We start from the raw sequence: 23,976 nt of genomic DNA, 5'->3' as shown, positions 1-23,976 counted from the left end.
TGTTTCACTTCTGCATAGGCCCTGGAACCATGGAAATAAATTAAAACAACTATAATTTTAGCCACTCAACCATGTCCCATAATACAAGGAAGTTTTCTTTAGTGTGTTTTTTTATTTTTAAAGTGGGCTTGGACTCAGGATCTTGAGATCAACACCTGAGCTGAGATCAAGTTGGACACTTAACTCACTGAGCCACCCAGGTTCCCCAGCTTTAGGTGTATTTTTTTAAAAGATTTTATTTATTTATTTGACAGACAGAGAACACAAGCAGGCAGAGAGGCAGGCAGAGAGAGCGGAGGGAGGGGGAAAGCAGGCTCCCTGCTGAGCAGAGAGCCTGATGCGGGACTCGATCCCAGGACCTGAGCCGAAGGGAGAGGTTTTAACCCACTGAGCCACCCAGGCGCCCTATGTGTACTCTTGAAACCATATGTAAAACACATTTTGTTAAGCTTCAGCATTATTTTGAACCCAAGAACTTTATGTCTATTAAACATAGTTATAAGTGGGATAATTTTTAAAAAATTATAAAGCAAAGAATTATAATTAACCCTTTGTTTAAGTGCTTTGTAAATCTGCTTGTTATAAATTGAACTTAGCCAAGGTGAAGACTCCCCTCATCTTAGTCTTTTCTTTACAATAAATCTTTTTTCCTGAACTTATTACCTTGTAGTGAGATACAAACTCAAGGACTCCCTTGAATTTCATTCGCTTTAGTCTCCTTTCCATTTACATCCTCTGTAGAAGTGAATCACCAGTGAAAGAGTTAAGAGATGATACTAAAAGCAAAAAGAAGCCCTAAAGAACACAGATAATCCATAAACTAAACAATCAAGTTCCTTAAAAAAAGTCACTAATAGGGTTCTATTGCCCAAAGACATTATTCCATAACTTTCCCACTTGCAACGGAGAATAAATTGTCTCTGCCTTTGATTTTCTCCACTCCCCTCGCTCCGTTGCCTCCCCAGAGGCATGTTCTCATTAACCCAATTTCTTGACCTTTAGCTACTGCACTGAAGAATTCAAGTTCACAAGAAGTGAATTGCCTCATTCATATCTGCGAGGTTCGATTCATGGTTAATTTTAGGCGAGGTGTCTGATCATGAACAGGCGTGAGAGGATGTTCCTTAGTGAGGCTCCACGCGTGCTAAACTGTGTTGTTTCATTCACTCGTTTACTCATTTGGCTTTTCCATAGCACTGGGGACAGTGATTGTGACACATCGTGCCATCTTTAGCTGAATGACGGGGTTCCAAGAGAATTTAAAATAAAGTAAAATTTTCGGGGTGCCTGGCAGGCTCAGTTGGGTAGGCCTCAGACTTCTGCTCAGGTCAGGGTCTCAGGGTCCTGGGATCGAGCCCCCCATCGCCATCACCCAGCGTTGGCACTGCATTGGGATCCCTGCTCAAGTGGGGAGGCTGCTTCTCCCTCCCTCTCTGTCCATCCCCCTCCCCTGCTCAGGCTTGTGCTCTCTCTCTCTCAAATAAATAAATGCAATCTTAAAAAAAATAAAATTTTCCTCATGCCTTGTGGAATTATTGAGAAGAATGAAGGAGCAAGTACTAAAGAAAAGAAGTCCAAAAACTCCCCCAAGTGAGGATCACTAACAGTTTCCCGGGGCCTTAATGATTATTTTTTACATAGATTGAAAAAAATCTCATGCTTCCTTGGGGATAGGGACCTTGTTTTCTATTCTGTGTTGTATATTTTTCACAAACTGAGTAATCAGGAAACATTATTCTTTTTTTTAGTATATGTGCTGCCGAAGCGAGCACAGGAAACATTATTCTTAAATTCCTTTAATTTCTCTCTCTCTCTTTTTTTTTTTTTTTTTTGGAAGTTGGGAAAAACTTGAATCTGTAAATTGCCAGGACAGTGGGAATTTATTTATGAAAAAAGCTTGCAGCTGAGGCTGACTTCTTTCCTATAGTAGCCGTGCTCCTGGTAGGAGGATTTGCTGAACCACTTCTGTTTTTCCCATGAACTGGAGAAGAGACTTATATAAAGTGACAGAGATAAAAGTAAGCCTCAATTTATGACACTACTTTTCTGCATAGGTGGGAACCCGGGTCATGCTGTTCATCATCCAGTGGAAAGTCAGATGGTCATGACTTCATTTCTTTTACATCATATTTTTTCATGAAAAGTGTGTCATTAGTACCCTTAGGAAATAGGACTATTCCTTTGAGTCCTAGAGGTACTTGGGAACTGTTGGGACCTTTTATCCAGTAGATTCTGTCTACCTCAGTGAATAGACTTCTGACCTTGAAGTTCAATTTTTCTTTTTTTTAATGGAAAAACCATAAATCTATGAAAAAATAAATATGCTGAGGAAATTATCTATCTGATTGGATGCTCTGTCACTCTGGGAAATTATTATACTATTCCAGTCTTTATAGAAATTTCCTAAAACTTTTAACATGGAGCCTCCCCTATATTTTCTGTTAGAGTGTGTGTAGTTTTACAAGAAAATTAATGGATTTTATGAAAATGCATTTAATTTTATCTATGACATTTTCATAATTCAATATATTGCCCCTAAATCAAAACAAATGTACTTTTGCTTACCGTTAGTTGAACCATATGTATCATTCCATCCATACTCAGTCGCTAACATATGGGAAAGGTACTGGTTTAGTTGTTCAAAGAAGCAAGGGTTGGAAAGAGAATTTTTTGTTTGGTAAAGTTTTGAAATATCTAATCAATGAGTTCAAATGAAAAATGACTTAATGTGTTGAGTAGCTGTGTGTTTTATTTATTTATTTAATTAATTTATTTTAAAAGATTTATTTATTTTAGAGAGCAAGAGCAAATGTATGCCCAAGCAGCAGGAGGGGCAGAGGTAGAGAGAGAATCCCAAGCAGACTCTCCACTGAACTCAGAGCCCAACATGGGGCTCGATCTCACAACTCTGAGATCATCACCTGCGCAGAAATCAAGAGTTGGTTGCTCGATGGACTGATTCACCCAGGTGTCCCAAAGTAGCTGTGTTTTTAAAATCCAGGCTTCTCTTTGTCACTGCTCCGAAAAAATGAAGAATTACATTATTTAGTCAGTGCTATCTACTGAGAGTTCAGACCATGTGAGATTACTTTGAATATTTGAAAACATGAAAGTGTTCAGACAGTTTATGTTTCCATGTAATTATCTTACTACTGTATCACTGAAGGGTGTGGTTATAGATGATGGGTATTGCTCTTGCTATTTAAGCAAAAAAAAAAAGGAAAAAAGAAAAAGAAAAAAAAAGATTTAACATGAGGAGTTAGGGGAGTTAGGTGCTTGCTAACTGTTGGACTGGCTGGGGCATTAGACTCTGGGCTGACGCTCAAGGAATGGCTCCAGAATGACACTGCAGAACTGGCCATCAAGGGAGCTACTAGTGTAGTTACATTTAGGAACCTGGAGTCTCAGGAAATCTGTATGTCCACTGATGCTTTCACCACTTAAGCCACTTCCAGGGGCCTTGAAGCAACTCTTGTGTTCTGGAATATTCTGCCTTAGCTGTGATTCATGATCAGACTGTTGTCAACACTGTTAGCTTCAAAGCTTTCTGTTGCCTGCTAGACCTACACCAGCACAACAATACCTTGGGTACTGCTTCTAATGGTGAAAACTAAAATGCGTGGAGAATGCTAGGTACAAAGGGAGTCTGGGAAATGAAGTTTTTTTGTTGGTTGGTTTTATAGCATTCTATCCTCTGTAGTGTAGGAAGGCAAATAAAGAGATCCAGAGCAGAAGTTGAGCTAGCCAGTTGCTGTATCTACTACGAGTGCTCTTTTTATCATTATTATGTTTTAAACATTTTTAAAATTTAAATTCAATTAATTAACATAAAATGTATTATTGGTTTCAGAGGTACAGGTCTGTGATTCATCAGTCTTATATAACACCCAGTGCTCATTACATCACATGCCCTCCTTTACCCCATCCCTCCATCCCCCTCCCCTCCAGCAACTTTCTGTTCATTTCCTATGATCAATAGTCTCTTGTGGTTTGTTTCTCTCTCTGGTTTCATCTTGCTTTATTTTTTCTCTCTTCCCCTATGATCCTCTGTTTTGTTTCTTAAATTCCACATATGAATGAGATCATGTGATGATTGTCTTTCTCTGACTGACTTATTTCACTTAGCATAATACCCTCTAGTTCCATCCACATCATTGCACATGGCAAGATTTCATTTTTTGATGGCTGCATAGTATTCCATTGTAGATATAAACTACATCTTCTTTATCCGTTCATCTGTCAATAGACATCTGGGCTTTTTCCATAGTTGGGCTATTGTGGACATTGTTGCTATAAACATTAGGGTGCAGATGCCCCTTCAGATCACTACATTTGTATCTTTGGGGTAAATACCCAGCAATCGTTGAGTCGAACTACAAATGCTCTTTGTCATTCTCTGTGATTGCTAGAAAATAATATTTTTTTAAAATTAATTATTTTTATTAACATATAATGTATTATTTGCCCCAGGGTTACAGGCCTGTGAATCGTCAGGCTTACACATTTCACAGTATTCCCCATATCACATGCCTTCCCCAATGCTAGAAAATAATCTTAAATTTAGAATTCAACTGATTAAATGAAAGAAACAGTTTTCAGATATAGACCATGTATGTTCCATTTAGGTCTCCATGTAGATATTTAAAATAGATTTTTTTGTTTTTATTATCTAAGTCTGCGGAAGAATATCTAGTAATCATTAATTACATGGTCCGATGTGCCAGCTGGAATAATTCAGGTATCTATGTGTATTTATAGTTTAAATCCCATATGTCTTCTCTTTAGAACTTGGCTATCTTTTGCAATTAAAACTTTTCCCACTGGTAATTATGTTAGTGCATTTAACTGAGATTATTTTTTTTTGCCATAGAGAGCATTAAGTAGAGCAAATGGAGCATAAGCAGCATTGGTTGAGTAAACAATAAATTAGAGTCTGTAAAGGTTAAAGAGCATACTCCTGAATATTCTATGACATGAATTTTCCTTTCCATGGTGCATACTGTCAGGACAACTGGCGTAGCCCAAAGTCAGAAAGACAGAGTAAACTATGATAAAATGAAACATTTGAAATGAACAGGCCTTACTGTTAAATGCCCTGACTTCTGAGGCCATCTGGTGAAAATCTTATTTATAAATGAGGAAAAAGATTTGTGGACTTAATTGCTATTAATGTAACTACTATCTTTCATGTCTGGTATTAGAGGGGACTTCTCTGATTGTCTTTGCTAAAGGTGTATCCCTTCCTCCCTGGACCCTCTGTTTTGTTGCTCATCCTTAAATATTCTCAGAGCACTTACCGTGATCTTCTTTTTATGTCTCTGTCTCTGTACCTCATTAGAATGCAGCTGCATGAGGATAAGGGCTTCGCCATGTTCACTGCTCCCAGAACTCACAACAGCCTGGCACATAGTAGGTGCTGAATACTGGGACAAATGAACGAAAGGGGAACTGCATGGGAATAAGAATCAGAGGATCCGGCCGTAAAGTTCAACAGGACACTAACTGCCTGTCAGCACGGTGCCTGTATGCTCCGTGCATTTGGGGGATAGTATCTGTCCTGCTAAACCTTGTATCTGCTCGGATGGGACCTGGCACCTAGTAGATTTCTTAATAAATATTTGTTGGATAAATTAACTAACCATGACTCTAGCCATTAGATCTTTTTTATGTTTCGTTTCCTTATTTCAGGGTGGGAGGGTCAGATAATCTTTAAGTCCCATTTATTTGGGAGAGAGAGAGCGTGTGAGCGTGCCTTAGCAGAGGGGGAGGAGCAGAGACTATCGGAGGAGGGAGAGGAGATCTTCACCGGGCTCCATGCTGGGTGCGGAGGCCCTGATCCCAGGCTCATCTTGCAACCCTGAGATCCTGACCTGAGCTCAGATCAAGAGTCAGAAGCTTAACCAACTGAGCCACTCAGGTGCCCCTTTAAGTCCTCTTTAAGATTTAACATTCTGTGATCCTAGATCTATATATTCTTTAGTTAGGTAGTATACTTTGTGTTTTAGTTTTTGGTTTTTTGTTTTGAACCCCCAGGAGAATTTTCTGTGGTCTGTTCCGTTGAGCAAGTTACGCATTCCATGATTTTTATTCATATATAAAATGAACTAATTAAGGACATAAAATTTGCCTCCATTCAAGAATGTTGACATTTACTGTATATGCCTAATGTATAGTAACCACGTGTCTTGAATGAGACAGTATTTTTCTCTATAAGCACAATTTATTCAATAGCAGTTATATAGTGAGTTAATCTTATACTTTTACAATATTTCCTATTTACAAAAATCACGAACCAGGAGAAAAAATGCTTTGCCATGCTATATGCTGTAATTTTTATCCTGAGGAATAAGTCCTTAGTGTTTGTGGCCTGCTCTGCGTGTAGTGTCGTTGATTGAAGACGCTCGTTCAGTGACTGGGAGGAGACGCCTTCAGTGTCTAGTTCCGATGCTTCTGCTGGGGGCAGCTCTGTGATTGTGAGAGCCCTTTCTTCCTTCAAGAAAGCTTGTCCACAAGGGGCACCTGGCCGACTCAGTCGGCAGAGCATGAGACTCTTGATCTTGGAGTTGTGAGTTCCAGCCCCATGTTGGGTGTAGAGATTACTTAAATAAAACTTAGGGGAAAAAAAAGAGCTTGTCCATGAAAATAATTAACGATGTTGGTAGCGGTTTATAAATTTGTGTATGTTAGAAGAAAGTGGAAAAAAACTAAGTGTCAAACATTTGGTATATATATATTTTTTTTTTCTAAGATTTTATTTATTTATTTGACAAAGAGAGACACAGCGAGAGAGGGAACACAAGCAGGAGGATTGGGAGAGGGAGAAGCACGCTTCCCACTGAGCAGGGAGCCTGATTCGAGACTTGATCCCCAGACTCTGGCATCATGACCTAAGCCGAAGGCAGACGTTTAATGACTGAGCCACCCAGGCACTCCCACATTTGGTATATCTTGATATAGACTAGTATGCAATCTATAAATCTGATGGTGAAAGAGGTAATATTTATTACTAAAGAATAATACTACACTGTTAAGTGGACAAAGAAGTTCTAAAACTATGTAGAGTGTGACAATGTTGTTATGAAAAATATGCAGGTAAAAATGTCTGGAAAGGTCTAAGATTAAAAAATATTAAGACATTGTTGGCTGATGGAATAGGAGTTGATTTTTAAAATTTATTTACATTAAAAAATTTTTATCCAAATGAGCACATAGCACTAGTATTGTAAGAAAATGATTACCAAAAATTTCAAAAATGAATTATCAACTAGGTGTTCTATTCAAAATACACAGGCAGAATAAATAGTAAAGTAAAAAAAAAAATGTCATTTTTTTCTCTGCTAAATTTGACTAGGTATCTTGAATTATTTTGTGGATAATTTATTGGGAAGTATTATTTTGGTTGCTAGTAACATTAATTTTGTTGGAACCTGCCCAAATCTCAAAGTACAATAATATTTATTGAAATTATTTTATTAAGAACAGTTGTAATACTGTCCTTTGACTTTTCTTAGTAATTGTGTAATAATATAGTTATATTCATGATATACTAATTTATTTAGTTTTTCAGTCAGTTCCTTATAAAACATTTGTTTACTGTCCTATCACTTATACCACAAACTATTATTCATCTGTAAGGTGGAATTAATTCTTAATGATGTGGGTTTTCCAAGATGTAAACTTATTTAATTTTGTGATCATAATATTAAATATTATAATATAAATATAAATCAAGTGTAAATATAAATATAATATATAAACATATGTAAATATAAATATAATATATATAATTACATTATAATATATAATATAAATATAAATATTATAAATATAAATCAAGTGTAATGTAGAATAAACTTAAGATATAGCCGTTTCTTTCAGGATCTTAAAATTTGAGGACATGAACAATGTATGGACAATGCTATTTAATATGAAAATTCTCCTGTCCAGTTTTGTCTTTTCATGTAGAACTAGGCAGAGGGCCTAAGGGATGCACTTAATGGTTATACACTTGGGCAAATTTATAGGACTGGGAAATTTCAGATGAGGTAATAGGAGACTTCAGGCAGGGGACAAATGGCACCATAGAGCCAGGTTTCTAATTTACTTTAATCTAAAATAATTTCCTAGGGGCGCCTGGCTGGCTTGGTCAGAGGAATGTGCAACTCTTGATCCTTGGGGTCATGAATTTGAGCCCCTTGTAGGGTGTAGAGATTACTTAAATAAAACTGAAAAAAAAATTTAAAAAACCCAATTTCCTAGCCTTTCCTTTTCTTTCATGACATTGATATTTTTTGAAGAGTATAGGCCAGTTGTTTTATAGACTCTTAATTTTGGGTTGTATGATTAAATTTTTTAAGCAAATGAGTTTATATTTTAGTTTCAAAAATGTGGAAATATATAAGAAAGAAAATATTCACCCATGATCCTGGTACCCAAGGTTACTGTAGACATTTAGGCAAACTTACTTTTTTTCCCCGTATGATTTATTTTTCTACATAATAGGGATCATTATATATATGCAATTTTTGTATCTGATTTTATGAGAATTTCCCAAGTCATTGAAGGCTCCTTGAAAGGATCTTTTTAGTAGCTTCCTTATATTCTTCATTACAGTTACACTAACATGTATTTAAATACTCTCATTGTTGGGCATTTCAATTGTTTCAGAAGCTCAGGATGTTCCAGTTTTGAGTTTTGGAGCCTCTTTCTAGATAAGGATTCGCTTTCTCTCGATGTGCCAGTGTATCTGTCTGCTCAGGGTGCTTGTCCTGCCATCTGCAGTGACAGCGCATTGTCATTTTCTCAGCCTGACTTCTGGGAGATCACAGGGAACTGAACGTAGCTGAGTTAAACAGATGTTCAACTTGGCTGCATCTTCAAGGTCTTGCCTGGCATCAGTCTTTTTTTTTTGAAGATTTTATATGTTTATTTGCCAGTGAGGGAAAGAGAGAGAGCACGAGAGCTGCGCAGCGGGTGGAGGGAGAAGCAGGCTCCCCGCTGAGCAAGGAGCCTGATGCAGGACTTGATTGTGAGACACTGGGATCATGACCCGAGTTGAAGGCAGATGCTCAACCAACTGAGCTACTCAGGTGTCCCTTAAACAAGCTTTAATTCACTTTATTTTTCTTGTATGTGGTGGCCACAGCAGGAGCCTGGTGTGGGTCTTTACAGGATGGTCAGTGAATCCCTGATAGGGAGACTTGGTGAACACGGTCTCTTTCCAGAGGTCAGGGGTGACACAGCTGTAGGTTTTGGAAATGGCATTGAAGGCAGCAGTGGCAAAGTTGCCCAGTGTGGCAGTGCCGCCCCTGGCTGAGGTGTAGCGGTCGTCAGCACTGGCCATCATCAGGAGCTTCTTGGGCACAGGGGCCGAGACCATACCTCTGGGGGCGCAGTGAGGTGCCCTTGGGCAGAGCCATAGCGGCCGGTCACCTTGCCTGGGACAGTGTTGGGTGGGCTGATCTTGTTCCCCAGTAGGCTTGCCACATGGAAAGCTTGGCCAGGATGATGGCCCCATGGGTGGTAGTGGTTACCACCTTGGAGCACTTAACACCCAGCCCGACATGTCCACTGTAATCCCGATGGCAACAAACATCTTGAACCTGGTCCGCTGGGCAGCACGGTCTGCTTTTGTGCCAGCATGATCTTCAAAACCTCATCCTTGAGGGATGCACCCAGGAAAAAGTCCATAATCTCAGATTCTCTGATGGGCAGGGAGAAGGTATAGATCCCCTCCCGGGACTTGATCTTTATGTCCTTAACCAGGTGGCCCAGCGTGGTGACGGGGATCCACTCCTTGTCCTCGCCCTTGCCTCCCTGAGCTCTTCATGCTCTGTGGCCTCCACCCCGCCCTGACCATAGCTGCAACTCTGGCCCCACATGCCAGATCTGTGGCCTTCCGTTCCAGGGTCCCCTAGCCCTTCCAACGCACTGGCGTCATCTGCCGTTTGGTGTTTTCTCAGAGAAGAAGCTGATTTCAGTCTTAGTGAAACTCCTTGGGGTCTGAGAGAGAGACTTTTTGGTTGGAAGACTACTCTGTGGTTTCCCAGTGGAAACAGTAGCCCACAGATGGTGATTTGGTTCTGGCGTTCCCTCTGGGGGATTCGTATTGACGATGGAGGAAGCAGAAGTTGGGTGAGTCTATCACCTCCTGAAGTGGTTCTTTTCCTCAGAATGAAGGAAAATAATATGCATCATCTTCTCTGTGATTCTTTTCCTAACAGTGTCTTGTAATCCTCCACCCTGCACCCAGCCCGGTAATCACCGGCTCCTCCAAATTATCCATGATTCTTACCCTTGGGTCCATATTGCCGCCCTCGTGCTGTTCTGTGTTCTCTTGTATACAACGCTGGCTTCCCTACAAGTCTTTGAGTTTTCTGTCAGTTAAACTTTGCGCTGCAACAAATGACATCAGAACTTAGTGGCTTAGGGTAGCAGCCATTTATGTAGCTCATGATTTTGTGGAATCAGCAGTTGGGGCTTTGCTCAGCAGGGCTCAGCTGATTTTTGCTGGGACTCACTCATAGGGACAGCTGCTGGGTCAGAAGAGGCTGGCTGGTTGGTGACTGGGACACCACCGTACTCTCTTGTGGTTTCTCACTCTTCAGTGGGCTGCTTGAACTTGTTGATGTGATGGCTGCAGGGTTCCCAAGAGCATCAAGGGAGCAAAACCTTATTGACAGTAGTGGGACTCTGCCAGGGGCTGCATGGGTATTAACCGGAATTCTGGGAGTTTTGATGAAATCAAATGGCTTTAGGAATATAATGAACTAAAAAAGTACTAAATAAGTTAAATAGCCATTTAACTTATTGTATTTTATGGCAGTAAATGAATGTGATGCTTCCTTTGTGAGATATGAACTGAAATATTGGTTCTTGTTAATATATAGCAAATTGTGAGATTATAATCTCTTGTTTAGGAAATGTGTCAAGTTGTTAAGCTGCTTTTCCTATAGAAATGGTAAAGTCTCTTGTAGTCTAAAGGATTAGTCTGCAGAGCCTCCTGGATAGTAATGATGTTAGTATGGGGCCACTGGCTGGCTCGGTGGGTAGAATGTGTGATTTAATCTCAGAGTTGTGAGTTTGAGCCCCACATTGGGTGTGGAGAGACTACCTAAAAATAGAATCTTTAAAAGAAAAAAATGAGTACCAAGTTACACAGGATTTTAGTGTTTATGAATTTAATGTGTATAGACTAGAGGGGATCATAACGGAAGTTCAGCATAGTGAGGCATTTAAAACAGTTTTAGAGATAAAAAGCCTGGGGCCAAAGCAGATACAGGCATACTTCTGAGTTACTGCAGTTTCCAGTCCAGACCAGTGCAAGAAAGTGAATATCACAATGACATGAGTCAAATGAAGTTTTTGGTTTTCTGGTGCATATAAAAGTTGTGTTTACCTTCCACGGTAGTCTATGAGCTGTGAAGTAGCCTTATGTCTAAAAATTGTATATACCTCAATTAAAAATATTTTATTGCTGAAAAATGCTAACTCTCACCTGAGCCTTCAGCAAGTTATCTTTTCGCAGAGAGAGGGTCTTGCCTTGACGTTGATGGCAGCTCATTCAGTCAGGGTGGTGGCTGCTGAAGGCTGGGGAGGCTGTGGCAGTTTTTTAAAATAAGACAACAGTGAAGTTTCCTGCATCAGTTAAGTCTTGATCTCATGACAGATTGAAGCATGTGTTGCTGTTCTGTACCATTTTGCGACAGCAGAACTTCTTTCGTCATTGGAATGAGTGCTCTCACATCCTGCTACTGCGTTGGCAACTACGTGTAGGTGGGGTTCTAAATCCCTCGTGGTCGTGGCAGCGGTCTTCGCGGCATCTTCACCAGGAGCAGATTCCGTCTCAAGAAACCAGTTTCTTTGCTCATCTCTAGGCAACAGCTCGCCATCCATTCAAGTTTTATCATGAGATTCCAACAATTTGGTCCCATCTTCAGGCTCCACTTGTCCTTCTGGTTCTCTTGCTACGTCCACCACATCTGCAGTTCCTTCCGCCTCTGAAGTCTTGAATCCCTCAGAGTCATCCATGAGGGTTGGAATCAATTTCTTCCAAACTCATATTCATGTTGGTATTTTGACCTTTCCTATGAATCATGGTTGTTCTTAATGGCATCTGGAATGATGAATCTTTTCCAAAAAGTTTTCAATTGACTCTGCCCAGATCCATCACAGAAATCATTATCTATGGCAGCTCTAACCGTATGAAATGTAGTTCTTAAATAAGACTTGAAAGGTATAAATGACGACTTGATTTATGGCCTGCAGAATGGATGCATGAATCATGTCTTACGTCTCCATTGGAGCTCTTGGGTGATCAGCTATACTGTCAATGAGCAGTAATATTCTGAAAGGAACATTAGGAATAAAGGAACATTCTGCTGAGCAGTAGGTCTCAACCGGGGTTAAAATAGGGCTCAATAGGGCTTAGAATATTCAGTAAACCTTGTTGTAAACAGATGATGTACTGTTCTATAGGCTTTGTGAGCACAGGGAGAGTAGATTTAGCTTAATTCTTAAGGGCCCTAGGATTTTCCGAATGGTGAGTGAGCACTGGCTTCGACTTAAAGTCACCAGCTGTATTAGCTGCTAATGAGAGAGTCAGCGTGTCCTTTGAAGCATCGAAGCCAGATAATGACTTCTCTAATTATGAAAGTCCTAGATGGCATATTCCCGAAGAAGACTGTTTCATCTACGCTGAAGATCTGTTGTTTAGTGTAAATGATGTAGTTTTGGAATAGAGGTGAGGTGTGGTGGGGTGGGGTCCAGAGCCGAAGGCCAAGAAAGAATTCTCGACATGTTTTTGTGCAAGAAAAGTGGTTATATTAAAGCACAGGGAGGATCTGTGGGCAGAAAGAGCTGCACTGGGGTTGTCAGGAGGAATTGATCATGCACTATGGGGCTGGGGCAGGTAAGGAAAAAGGAAGGTTCCATATGCTAAAGAGGACGACCTACAAGATTCTGGAGGCGTGTCTTGGCCATAGTCAAGTTAAGGTGGTTTTTCCCTCTAGTAAAGCATTAACTTAAAGACAGTAGGAAGCTTCCTAGAAGAATACCGTGCATGTCCCACCCAGGAAAGGGGGGGCTGGGGGGAGGTTGCAGGGGTCAGTTTATGCTTTGTCTTCAGCTACCCTTCTGCTCCCTCATAAGCACCTGCATTAATTATCTTAGCTCGATCTTCCGGATGATTTGCTGCAGCTTCTCCGTCAGCACTGGCTGCTTCTCCTCGCGTCTGTGTGTTAGGGAGTCGGCTGCTTTTCCTTCCCCCTCACCGACCCGTCTCTGCGGGCTTCAGACTTGGCTTGAGCACCTAACTCACTTCCTGAGCCTTCACAGGACTGAAGAGAGTTAGGGCCTTGCTCTTGGATTAGGCTTTGGTCTAATTCATTCTCTCTCTCTCTCTCTCTCTTTTGAAGATGATATGTATTTATTTGTCAGATTGAGAGCGGAAGCACCGAGAGCTGCAGAGGACAGGCAGAGGGAGAAGCAGGCTCCGTGCTGAGCAAGGATCCCTACGTGGAACTCAGTCCCGGGACCCTGGGATCATGACCTGAGCCGAAGGCAGATGCTTAACGGACTGAACCACCCAGGTGTCCCCTAATTCATTCTCTTAAGAGAAAGTTAGGGCTGGTTTGGTCTTCTATCCAGACCACTAAAGCTTTATTCTTATCAGCAATAAAGCTGTTTTACCTTCTTTTCTTTTTTTAAAAGGATTTATTTATTTTAGAAAGAGAGGGAGAGCCCGTGTGGATGTGCGCACACTGTGAAGAGGGGGCAGAGGGAGAGGAGACAAGCAGGCTCCCGGCTGAGCGTGGAGCCCACCGTGGGGCTGGTTCCCAAGACCATGAGATCATGAGCTGAGCGGAAACCAAGAGCTGGCCACTTAAACAACTGAGCTACCCGGGCAGCCCAAGCTGTTTCACCTTCTTATCATTGATGTATTTATATATGCACTTTAAATTTATGCATTCACAACTTGGCTGCCTGGAGCAAGAGACCTAGCTCTCGGCCTGTCTCAGCTCTCGGCATGCCTTCCTCACTGAGCTTGATCATTTCTAGCTTTTGCTTTAAACTGAACAATGTGCAGCTCTTTCTTTGATTTGAACACTGAGAGACCGTTGTTGGGTTATTAGTTGGCCTAATTTCAGTATTGTTTTGTCTTAGGGATTAGGGAGGCCAGAGGAGAGGGAGAATGACAGAGAAGAGTCGTCAGGGAATGGAGCGGTCAGGAGGCATGTGACGTTTGTGGATTGCGTTTGCTGTCTTCGTACATGGGTGCAGTTCTTAGTGCTCCAAAACAATTCCAATAGTGACATCAAAGATCACTGGTCACAGATCACTGTAACAGATATAATAACAATGGAAAAGTTTGGAATATTTTGAGAATTAGCGAAATGTGACATAGAGACACAAAATAAACAAATGCTGTTTGAAAACTGGCTCTGATAGACTTCCTTGACACGGGGTTGCTGCACACCTTCGATTTGTAAAAAATGCGGTATCTGCAAAATGCAACAAAGCATTAAAAGGAGGTGTGCTTCTGTAAGAAACAACTGGGGGGAGTTGTGTTACTGAGGCTGAAATGAATTTCAGTGATACTTTCTTTTGTCTCCTCCCCTCTTCTGCCCGCCTCCTTCTTCTTTAAAGAATCCCATTGGTCAGTAACTTGTTACATGGAAAATGACCTTTGCCTTGTTATTTACATTGTGCTTTTAGGAATTTTGGAATGATATGGGAGTCCTTCACAGAAGAGTTAGAATCAAAGGTTATTGTGTTCTGGCTATGGCTTGAATTTGAAATAAGAAAGGGCAGACATAAAAGTTTTAGTCTTACACTCTGAAGATTAAGTTAAGAAATCATTAGCAATGAACGTGTGTGTAGCAATTTCATTTACAAGCCATTTGGCTAATGACTGCACGGTAAGCATTTCTTCAGGCTCACACAGCTCTCTTGAAGCTGAATTGTTTTTGCAAGTTGACACACACTGATCTTTTCTGGTTTAATGTTTGAAAGACGCATTACACATCTTCTTACAAGAAAGTTATTTCCCATTGGTTATAGTAGAATTATATTGTAATGTGATATGATTGGATAATAACACATTATCATGAAAAGCAGGAGAAGGTAAATTTATCAAGCAGTTGAATTACTGGAGATGCTGTTGCTGTGAGAGAAAAGCCAGTTACCTCTGGGGTGTGGACAAGAAACTTCCTATTTCCTACTGGAGGTCTAAAAATAATCACATTCAGGCTGGTGGCCTTACACTGTTATTCCTAGAATCACAAGATTCTAGAAGTATTAGGACTTTAGAAGTTATCCAATCCTACACCGTCATTTAAAAAATAAGATTATTTGGGTGAAAGGTCTCTTTCCCAAGGTCACACTGGAATCAGAATCCAAAGACTATAATATCCCTGAACTAGTGACCATTACTTCTAAATACGGAGTGTCTCTTCTGTGTTTATACAAAGTATACATTCCGGATAAATAAATAAAATCTTAAAAACAAACAAACAAAACAAAAACCCTGGGATTGTGTCCTGCATCAGGCTCTTGGCCCAGTGGGGAGTCTGCTTCTCTCTCCCCCTCTCTGTCAAATAAATAAATAAAATCTCACATAAGGTATACATTCTGGAAGCATAATCTTTTAAAATTTTGTTTATGTCTAATATTTAAAAGGTTTTCTATAGTTTTCACAGTTGTATTAACTATAAAGCCAATTCTTAGTCTTTATTTATTTTTATTTTTTATAAAGATTTTATTTATTTTTTTGACAGAGAGAGAGAGAGAGAGAGAGAGAAAGCAAAAGCAGGAACACAAGCAGGGGGAATGGGGGAGGGAAAAGCAGGGAGCCCGGTGTGGGGCTTGATCCCAAGACCCTGGCATCATGACCTGAGCCAAAGGCAGAGGCCCAAGGACTAAGCCACCCAGATGCCCCTCTTAGTCCTTTTTTTAAAGTAAGTTCTTTGGTTTACCTTTATCATTGCCAGGGTCTATCAGAGTAGCAAAATCGTTCCGTTCTTCCTCTTCTTTTTTCAGTATAGTTGACGTACAGTGTTACATTAGATTTAGTTGATAAAACACAGTGATTCAGCAATCTCTATGTTATGCTATGCTCCCCACAAGTGTAGCTGTTGATGTGATGTGGGCTGGGAGCGAGCGGTCCAAAAAGAATTCTTGACCCGTTTTCTGGGTAGAAAAAGATTTTTTTTTTTGTTAAAGTATGGGATAGAACCCATGAGCAGAAAGAGCTGCCCTGGGATTGTGAGGAGTGATTGACTATGTACCTTTAAATAGGGAGTGGGGGAGATTAAAGAAGTTTTCAAAAGGATTTTCGTCTGTTAAAGAAGACTTACAGAACCCTGGAGGGACCAACCTTGTCAAGCTAAGGTTGCTTTTTGCCTCTAGAAAGCATTAACTTTAAGGCAATTGTGAGTTACTTGGGGAATGTCACTGAGAGGGTCTCAAGTACTTGTCAATGGCTGCAAGTTATAAGTAAATTTAGTTTTATTTACATTTATTTTGCCTTTGTTCTCTTCATCAGCTACCATCTGCCACCATGCAATGCTCTTACAACACCATCAACTATTGTCCCTGTGCTGTACCAATCATTTCCTCCTTTATGGATCTTTTCCCGGTGAACTGTGGGATCCATAAAAAAGGTTAATCTTGTATTTATTTTTGTTGTGCTTTATTTACTTGGTTAAATAGGTGATTCTTTTTTAATTTTTTTTTAAAGATTTTATTTATTTATTTGATAGACAGAGATGACAAGCAGGCAGAGAAGCAGGCAGAGAGAGAGGAAGCAGGGTCCCCGCTGAGCAGGGAGCCCAATGCGGGGCTCGATCCCAGGACTCCGAGATCATGACCTGAGCTGAAGGCAGAGGCTTCAACCCACTGAGTCACTCAGGTGCCCCTAAATAGGTGATTCTTTCACAAATTTCTACTTCTAACATTTCTTTGATAATTTATAGACACATTTATGCAAACTACATATGTATAAATGTGTATGTATCTTGTCAATATTTCAAAAAAGTTGATATTTATTTCATTTGCTGTTAATATATTATAACTAAATTATTAAGTTATTTTAAGGTATGTTTAGTTATTTTAAGGCTAATGTAGTTTTTTCCCATTGTCTTTTTTTCCCAACTGAAACAAATGGAACCTTTAGAATATATATAAACCAATCCTTACAATCTGATTAATTTTAAAAAAGGCTGTGATTCTATTATGCTCTCTGTGATGTGTCTTATATTTTTATACCCATGTGAACAAGAAATTCTTGGTTATTTTCTACTTTCTTTTTCTTTTTTTTCCCTTAGTATTTTTTTTTTATTTTTTAATTTTTTTAATTTTATTTTTATTTTTTTATTTTTATTTTATTTTTTTTTCTTATTATATTATCCATGTTAGAAATCAGCTGGTCATTATCATTATATGTTAAGAATGTGGAAGGATTTTTGTTTTTCTTTATGATTAGGAAAGACATTTGCTTGTGAAATGTGCAAAATTAGTAATATTTGCAATGGAGTTTTGAAGCCACTTCCCAGGCTTATACAGTGAAAAGATAGTAGAGCTGGTAATAAAACCAAGGTCATATGAGGTTCATTTTTCTTAGTGGATGGGAAACAACATCACTTCCCCAGAGAACAAACTGTAGCTATTCAAAAAAATTAAGAGTTCTGGGGCACCTGGCTGGCTCACTGTCTGTAGAACATGTGACTCCGGATCTCAGGGTTGTGAGTTTGAACCCCACATTGGGTGGAGAGATTGCTTAAGAAATCTAAAAAAAAAAAAGAATTAAGAGTTCTTAATATAGATTATAATACTAGCACAGACGCAAGAACTAATAGGCACGGGGAACTTCTAGCATCTTATTGTTGACTGCAAGTCTGATTCTGGTAAAAGAAGAGGAAGGCATTATAATGGAAAAGACCACACAATAGGTGTCAATTTTGCTTGGCCTTGTAGCCTTAAGTAAATAATTTGAACTGTTTTTAAAGATTTTATTTATTTATTTGACAGACAGAGATCACAAGTAGGCAGAGAGGCAGAGAGAGAGAGAGAGAGAGAAGGAAGCAGGTTCCCTGCTGAGCAGAAAGCCTGATGTGGGGCTCCATCCCAGGACCCTAGGATCATGACCCGAGCTGAAGGCAGCGGCTTAACCCACTGAGCCACCCAGGTGCCCAATTTGAACTGTTTTTAGCTTTCAGGCAATAACATCTGCTTTTCCAAACTTCTAAGTTTATTGTGAGGATTGAATGTGTGATAGTGCATGTGAAAATATTTTGAAAATAGTGCTGTACACATATGAGTTATCATTAAGCCAGAACATCTGATGCATTCTCCTTTTATCTTGCCAACAGTGTCATCTCTTTGAAGGTGGACGAAGCCAGTGGAGAGAATTATAATTCTGTGTCTTTCAATGACTAACAAATAATATATTGTTGACATGGCCTTAAAAGGAATCCTAGGAAAGTTGACCTTATTAGAGTTTATAAGGTCAAGGCAAGGTGGCACTGCGTATCATTTTTATTTTTTATTTATTTATTTATTTTTTAAAGCTATATTTATTTATTTACTTGACAGACAGAGATCAGAAGTAAGCAGAGAGGCAGGCAGAGGGGGTGGGGGAAGCAGGCTCCCTGCTGAGCAGAGAGCCCGATGTGGGGCTCGATCCCAGGACTCTGGGATCATGACCTGAGCCGAAGGCAGAGGCTTTAACCCACTGAGCCACCCAGGCGCTCCTGCATATCATTTTTAAATAAAAAGTAGATTTTGGGGTGCCTGGGTGGCTCAGTTAGGTGTCCAACTCTTGATTTCCACTCAAGTCACAAACTCAGGGTCCTAAAATGGAATCCCCCACTGAGCGTGTAGCCTGCTAATTTCTCTTTCTCCCTCTTGCTCAGCCCTGCCCCACCCCTCACCTGAGATCTCTCTCAAAAGAAAAAGTAGATTTTAAGAAGTTCAGAGAAAAAGTAGATATTTTAAAGGAACTGTGACCTATGAAGATGGCTGATAATAAAAAGATGTAATTCTGATGATTTACTTGTGAAGAGTCTAAACAGTAGAGAAAGGTTTACAAGCAAGGTATTTTATCTAACAAAGCCAGTGATATAGACAATCCTGTGAGCACAAAGGTCACAGGAAATATACAACATATCAAGGAAGGAATATGTCTCTAAGGAAAAATACAAGAGTAGCATTTATTTAAAATGGGGTTGGTGACTTTCCCAGTACAATTGGCTTTAAAATATTCATCTAACAGAACATAGTTCAAAGTTAGAACAGGGGAACTAGCTACTCCCTGAATGTGACAGGAAAAGAATTCCTATGAAAGTTTAGTTATGATAGTGTTAGGAAGGCTAAAACTGGGAATTATCTAAGTTTTATGAAAAGTTTAGGGCAAATAAACAAACTAATAAAAACAAGTTAAACACAAGAGAATGGATTCTTGTTTGCTTGTTAAAATTGAAGCTCCTTCCAGAAGGTAGTGGAGGATATGGTCTCTGATTAGGGAAGATGAAAAGCCTCTTAAAACTATTCTTTAGGGGGTGCCTGGGTGGCTCAGTGGGTCAAGCCTCTGCCTTTGGCTCAGGTCATGATCTTAGGGTCCTGGGATCAAGCCCCGCATCAGGCTCTCTGCTCAGCGGGGAGCCTGCTTCCTACTCTCTGCCTGCCTCTCTGCCTACTTGTGATCTCTCTCTCTGTCAAATAAATAAATAAAATCTTAAAAAAAAAAAAACTGTTCTTTACTGGAAATGCACTGCAGAGACTGACTGAATATTCACCAGGGACAGATGTAGGAGGTAAAACACTTGGGTTTAAGTGTCTTTGTTTTTAGCATTGCTATTTACTGTGTTTGGTGTGGCCACTGTGCATGTGTGGATGTCTGGATGTGGAGTATTCCATCCTGATCTGAGTTTAAGCCTCATTTTGTGTTCCTCTGATTAGGATTCACCTGTCACAATTTATAGACTTTTAGTAATACCGAATGCTGAGAATGAGGGTATAAGAAAAAATTGGTGAAGGTTACCAGCCTTGAGTCTACCAATCATCCCTAATTATTTGTAGTAAGATCAATGAATCAAATCATGGTCATGGACACTGTTCTGCAGATGTCTGTTCTCAGTGTGGGGATCTATCAGTTAAGGGGCCAGAGGAAGAGAGGGGTAGTTGAACATTAAGAGCACCTTAAAATGCCTGGGGACCCCTTATCAAACCTCTCTTCCAAAGCTGATATGATATGCACCTTAAAATGAGCTATTTATTTGGCCGTGCATTCTCATTTACATTTTATGTTCAAATTCTTTATAGCTCACGTCAAAAGAGAAGAATAGAGCCTGGCAGCAACCCCTTTTGTAAGGCCGTGTTTAAAGCTTAGATTGATATTGTACTGTAAGACGGGTGCTAAAAATAATGTTCATAGTGAATCTGTTTTCCAGTTTTATTTTAAGATTTGGCTTTTTAAAGCTATCTTCAGCCTTGCATGGAAGTACTTATTTCATGAATTTATATAGAAGTAGCAATTCTGGCCAAGTAGAAAAAAATGACTAGTTGATTCATTTTCCTAGAAAACTAACAGATGCTTTCCTAGAGATAAAACATAATCAAATTTATTTAAAATTGACTTGGTGACTTTCCTGTAGTAAAACTGGCTTTAAAATATGCATTTAACATAACATATTCAAAGTTAGAATGATGGTACCAGCTACTCCTTGACTCTCTGAATTAAAAAGAATTCATATGAAGTTTTCAATGTCAGTTGAACTAACTTATAAGCAACTTCCAATGGGGAAAGAAATTAAGTTGGCATTTTTTTTTTTTGACACTGCTTCTGCAAAATAAATTTGAGATTTATAGAGTGACCTTAGTTCACACTAGAATAGTAATAACTCCCAATTCTGTCTGTGTGTGTTTGGAGGGGAAGGGTGTGTATAAATCTATCTAGGAGGACATCTTTTTGGTCTTGATCATAAGACACTAATCACAGAAGCAATACGTATGCAGTGATGCATTCTGAACTGAAGGTAAAATAACAATAGACAAGACATAGTTTCTAAAAGTCACTCTACATGGTTGTTGAAAAATCTGATTCTTAAAAATACATGAGTTTCTGAAAATCTTCCTATGTAATTGACTTTATATGGTTTTGCAACCAAATTGCTGGGATGGCCAGCAATCTATCCAAAAGCAAAAAAGTATCAAAGTGAGAGGGCCATAATGACAAAATATCAGATCTGAGTTTCCCATTTAGAAAGCTGGAGGTGGTTGATGCCAATATATAGTATTAAGAATGTGGCTGGAGGTATAAATTGGATAATCATCATATGCAGTAGATATCTCAGCTCCTTCCAAATTAATTTGAAATATCTTTTAATTTTAGAACAGTTTTACACTTCAGAAAAATGACAGAGAGAGTGCAGAGGGCTCCCATATACCCCACACCCAATTTCTGTCATTGTTAAAATCTTACACGAGTATGGTACGTTCGTTACAATTATCAAACCAATATGGATGTATTTTTTATTAATTAAAGTCTATATTTTATTCATATTTTCTTGGTTTTTACCTCCTGGCCTTTTTCTGTTCTTGGAGCCCGGCAAGGATAGCTTACTATACTTGGTGACCATGTCTGTTTAGGGCCTTCCTAACTATGACAGCTTCCCAGACTTCTCTTATTTTTGATGATATTGATAGTATTGAGTACCAATCAGGTATTCGGTGGGATGTCTCTTAATCGGAATTTGTCTGATGTTTTTATCATGGGGTTATATGTTTTTGGGTGAAAGACGACAGAGGGAAATTGCCCTTTTCATTACATCATATCAAAGGGACGTACTATCGGCATGATTTATTACTATTTTTGTTTAAAGATTTATTTATTTATTTTGGAGAGAGAGGGCAAGAGCACACATGTGCTCACGTGCATAGGGGGCAGGAGCAAAGGGAGAGGGAGAGAGACAATCTCAAGCAGACTCCCCACTGAGTGCAGAGCCCTACATGGGGCTTGATCTCATGACCCTAAGATCTTGACCAGAGCGAAGTCAAGAGTCACACTTAACCGCCTGAACCACCCAGGTACCCAGCATGACTTGTTACTATTGATGTTGACCAGTAGTATCTGACTGAGGTAATGCTTGCTGGGTCTCTTCCTGTCCCTACTGGATTCTGTGGGAGGAAGTCACTATACCGAAGGAGTGGGCCTTCTGCTCCTCTTCCTGAGGGTGGATTGTTTATGTAAATTACTTGGACTTCTTCTGCATGCAGATTTGTTTCTTGTCTGTTTATTTATTTATTTAGTCATTTATTTATATCAAAATGGACTCATGGATATTTATTTTATACTTTGGATTATAATCCATTTATTTTGTTGCTCAGACTGTTCCCTTGGGAGCTCTTTGAGTTGCCTCCTGCATCCCTTTGACGAACTTCCATCACTGGCGTGTGTGCATGTGTGTGTTTTGAGCACTTCTTTGCTTTCTATCACTGTGAGATGCTCCAGGTTCATCTTTTCTATTTCCTGCCCTTGTTCCAGAATCAGCTGTTTCTCCAAGGAGCTCTGGTTCCTTTTGTGGAGAATGGTATTAGCAACCAAGATGCGGATGCTGTGCTTATTGCTGCTGGTATGTAGTTGCTCCGAGGCCCTCAGTGGACAGATCAGGGAGATTATATGTGTGTATATGTCTGTGTATATATAACCTGTGTATATACACATATTTATAAATATTTCTTATATGACCATCTGCATTTATGTTAAATTAAATGAGTTCGTATTGATATCGCCAACTCTATAATTGATTGCCACATGGGTAATTCTAGCCTACTCCCCTTGCTTGTTTGTGTTTTCTCATTCCAACAGTAAGAAACTTGGCTCTGGCCATCTATTTATTTACTTCATTGTTCATTCCAGTTCACACGGATAGCAGTAACAGGATTGTTAACTTGTATCCCTGGAGGGGGGAGGGCAGAATCCAGCTTTATCAGCGAGAATACTGGCTTATTATACGCCATTCCTTTTTGCCTTTACTCTTGCAGATTTCACTCATTTCCACTTACTTAGGTCAGCACTTAGCCCTCTACACCTTTCAGTGAGGTTGTTTCATGCATTTGTAATACAGTTAGAGTGTTTTATCACATTCTGCATTCCATTCTGGGGTCTTTAATGATTAAAAAAATGCATGCCTTCAGGTTCACTCTTTGTGCTGTAAAGTTTTGTAGGTTTTGACAATGTATAGTAACATGTATTCATCACTACAGTGTCATGTACCCAAAATTATTTTTAGTTGTTTAATATTTGACCAATTTTGATTAAAAAATCCAGTGGTTTTTGGAGATTCAATCTAATATAATCTGAGATGTTAGCCAGTGTATTATTTATATGTGGGTACATAAAGTGAGTTTTAAGTTATCATAAAGATATCTCATAACCTTAAGTATATAATTATATTTTATATATTTAATAAGCACTATGACAAAATTCCTATAATTTTTCTGGTGCAACAGTCATGTCAGATGGTTGCATTTTTTAATCTTCTCCAAATTATTTGCATTTTCAAAGAAGAGTAGATACTCATCCAAATATATGCCACCCAGTGTTAAGATTTTAGATAGTGTTAATGAATTACAAACTAGTATGCGGCGTTGGGAAATCTCGCTCTCTAGGACCAGCCTCCTTTACTTATACCTTAGTGTTTTTATTATATATATATAGATAAATATAATAGTGTATATATATATATATAAATGATAGTATATATAATAATAGTATAATATAATAATATATTATTATATTATATAACTACATATTTTATATATATATGTATACATACACACACACACACACACACACACATATATATATATATATATATAAATAGCTTTATGTTTGGATTCATTTTCAAACCTTCTTCAAGTCTTACTTCTTTTGGACCATCTTCAAGTGATCCCCAAGCCACATCTTCTTTATGAAAC

At 39.2% G+C, this 23,976-nt stretch overlaps 1 protein-coding gene and 1 pseudogene across 4 annotated transcripts in view; one reads left to right on the top strand and one right to left on the bottom strand.

Annotated features, from left to right (window-relative positions):
- LOC308355573 (small ribosomal subunit protein uS5-like) overlaps nt 1-10,306 on the bottom strand; it is a 44,674-nt pseudogene extending 34,368 nt beyond the window's left edge. The window contains exons 1-3 of the transcript in view: nt 10,295-10,306; nt 9,117-9,816; nt 5,298-5,448 (exon numbers count right to left, since the gene is read on the bottom strand). The product of the transcript in view is annotated as a small ribosomal subunit protein uS5-like (transcript). The remainder of the gene's footprint in view (nt 1-5,297; nt 5,449-9,116; nt 9,817-10,294) is intronic.
- DNM3 (dynamin 3) overlaps nt 1-23,976 on the top strand; it is a gene marked incomplete at its 3' end in the record, with an annotated part of 535,603 nt that overhangs the window by 35,120 nt on the left and 476,507 nt on the right. The window lies entirely within an intron of this gene.

The sequence above is a fragment of the Martes martes genome, assembly GCF_963455335.1.
Source record: "Martes martes genome assembly, chromosome: 15".
Lineage (NCBI taxonomy): Eukaryota > Metazoa > Chordata > Mammalia > Carnivora > Mustelidae > Martes > Martes martes.
Note: the sequence above shows the minus strand (reverse complement) of the source record. Positions and strands in the feature narration are given on the sequence as shown.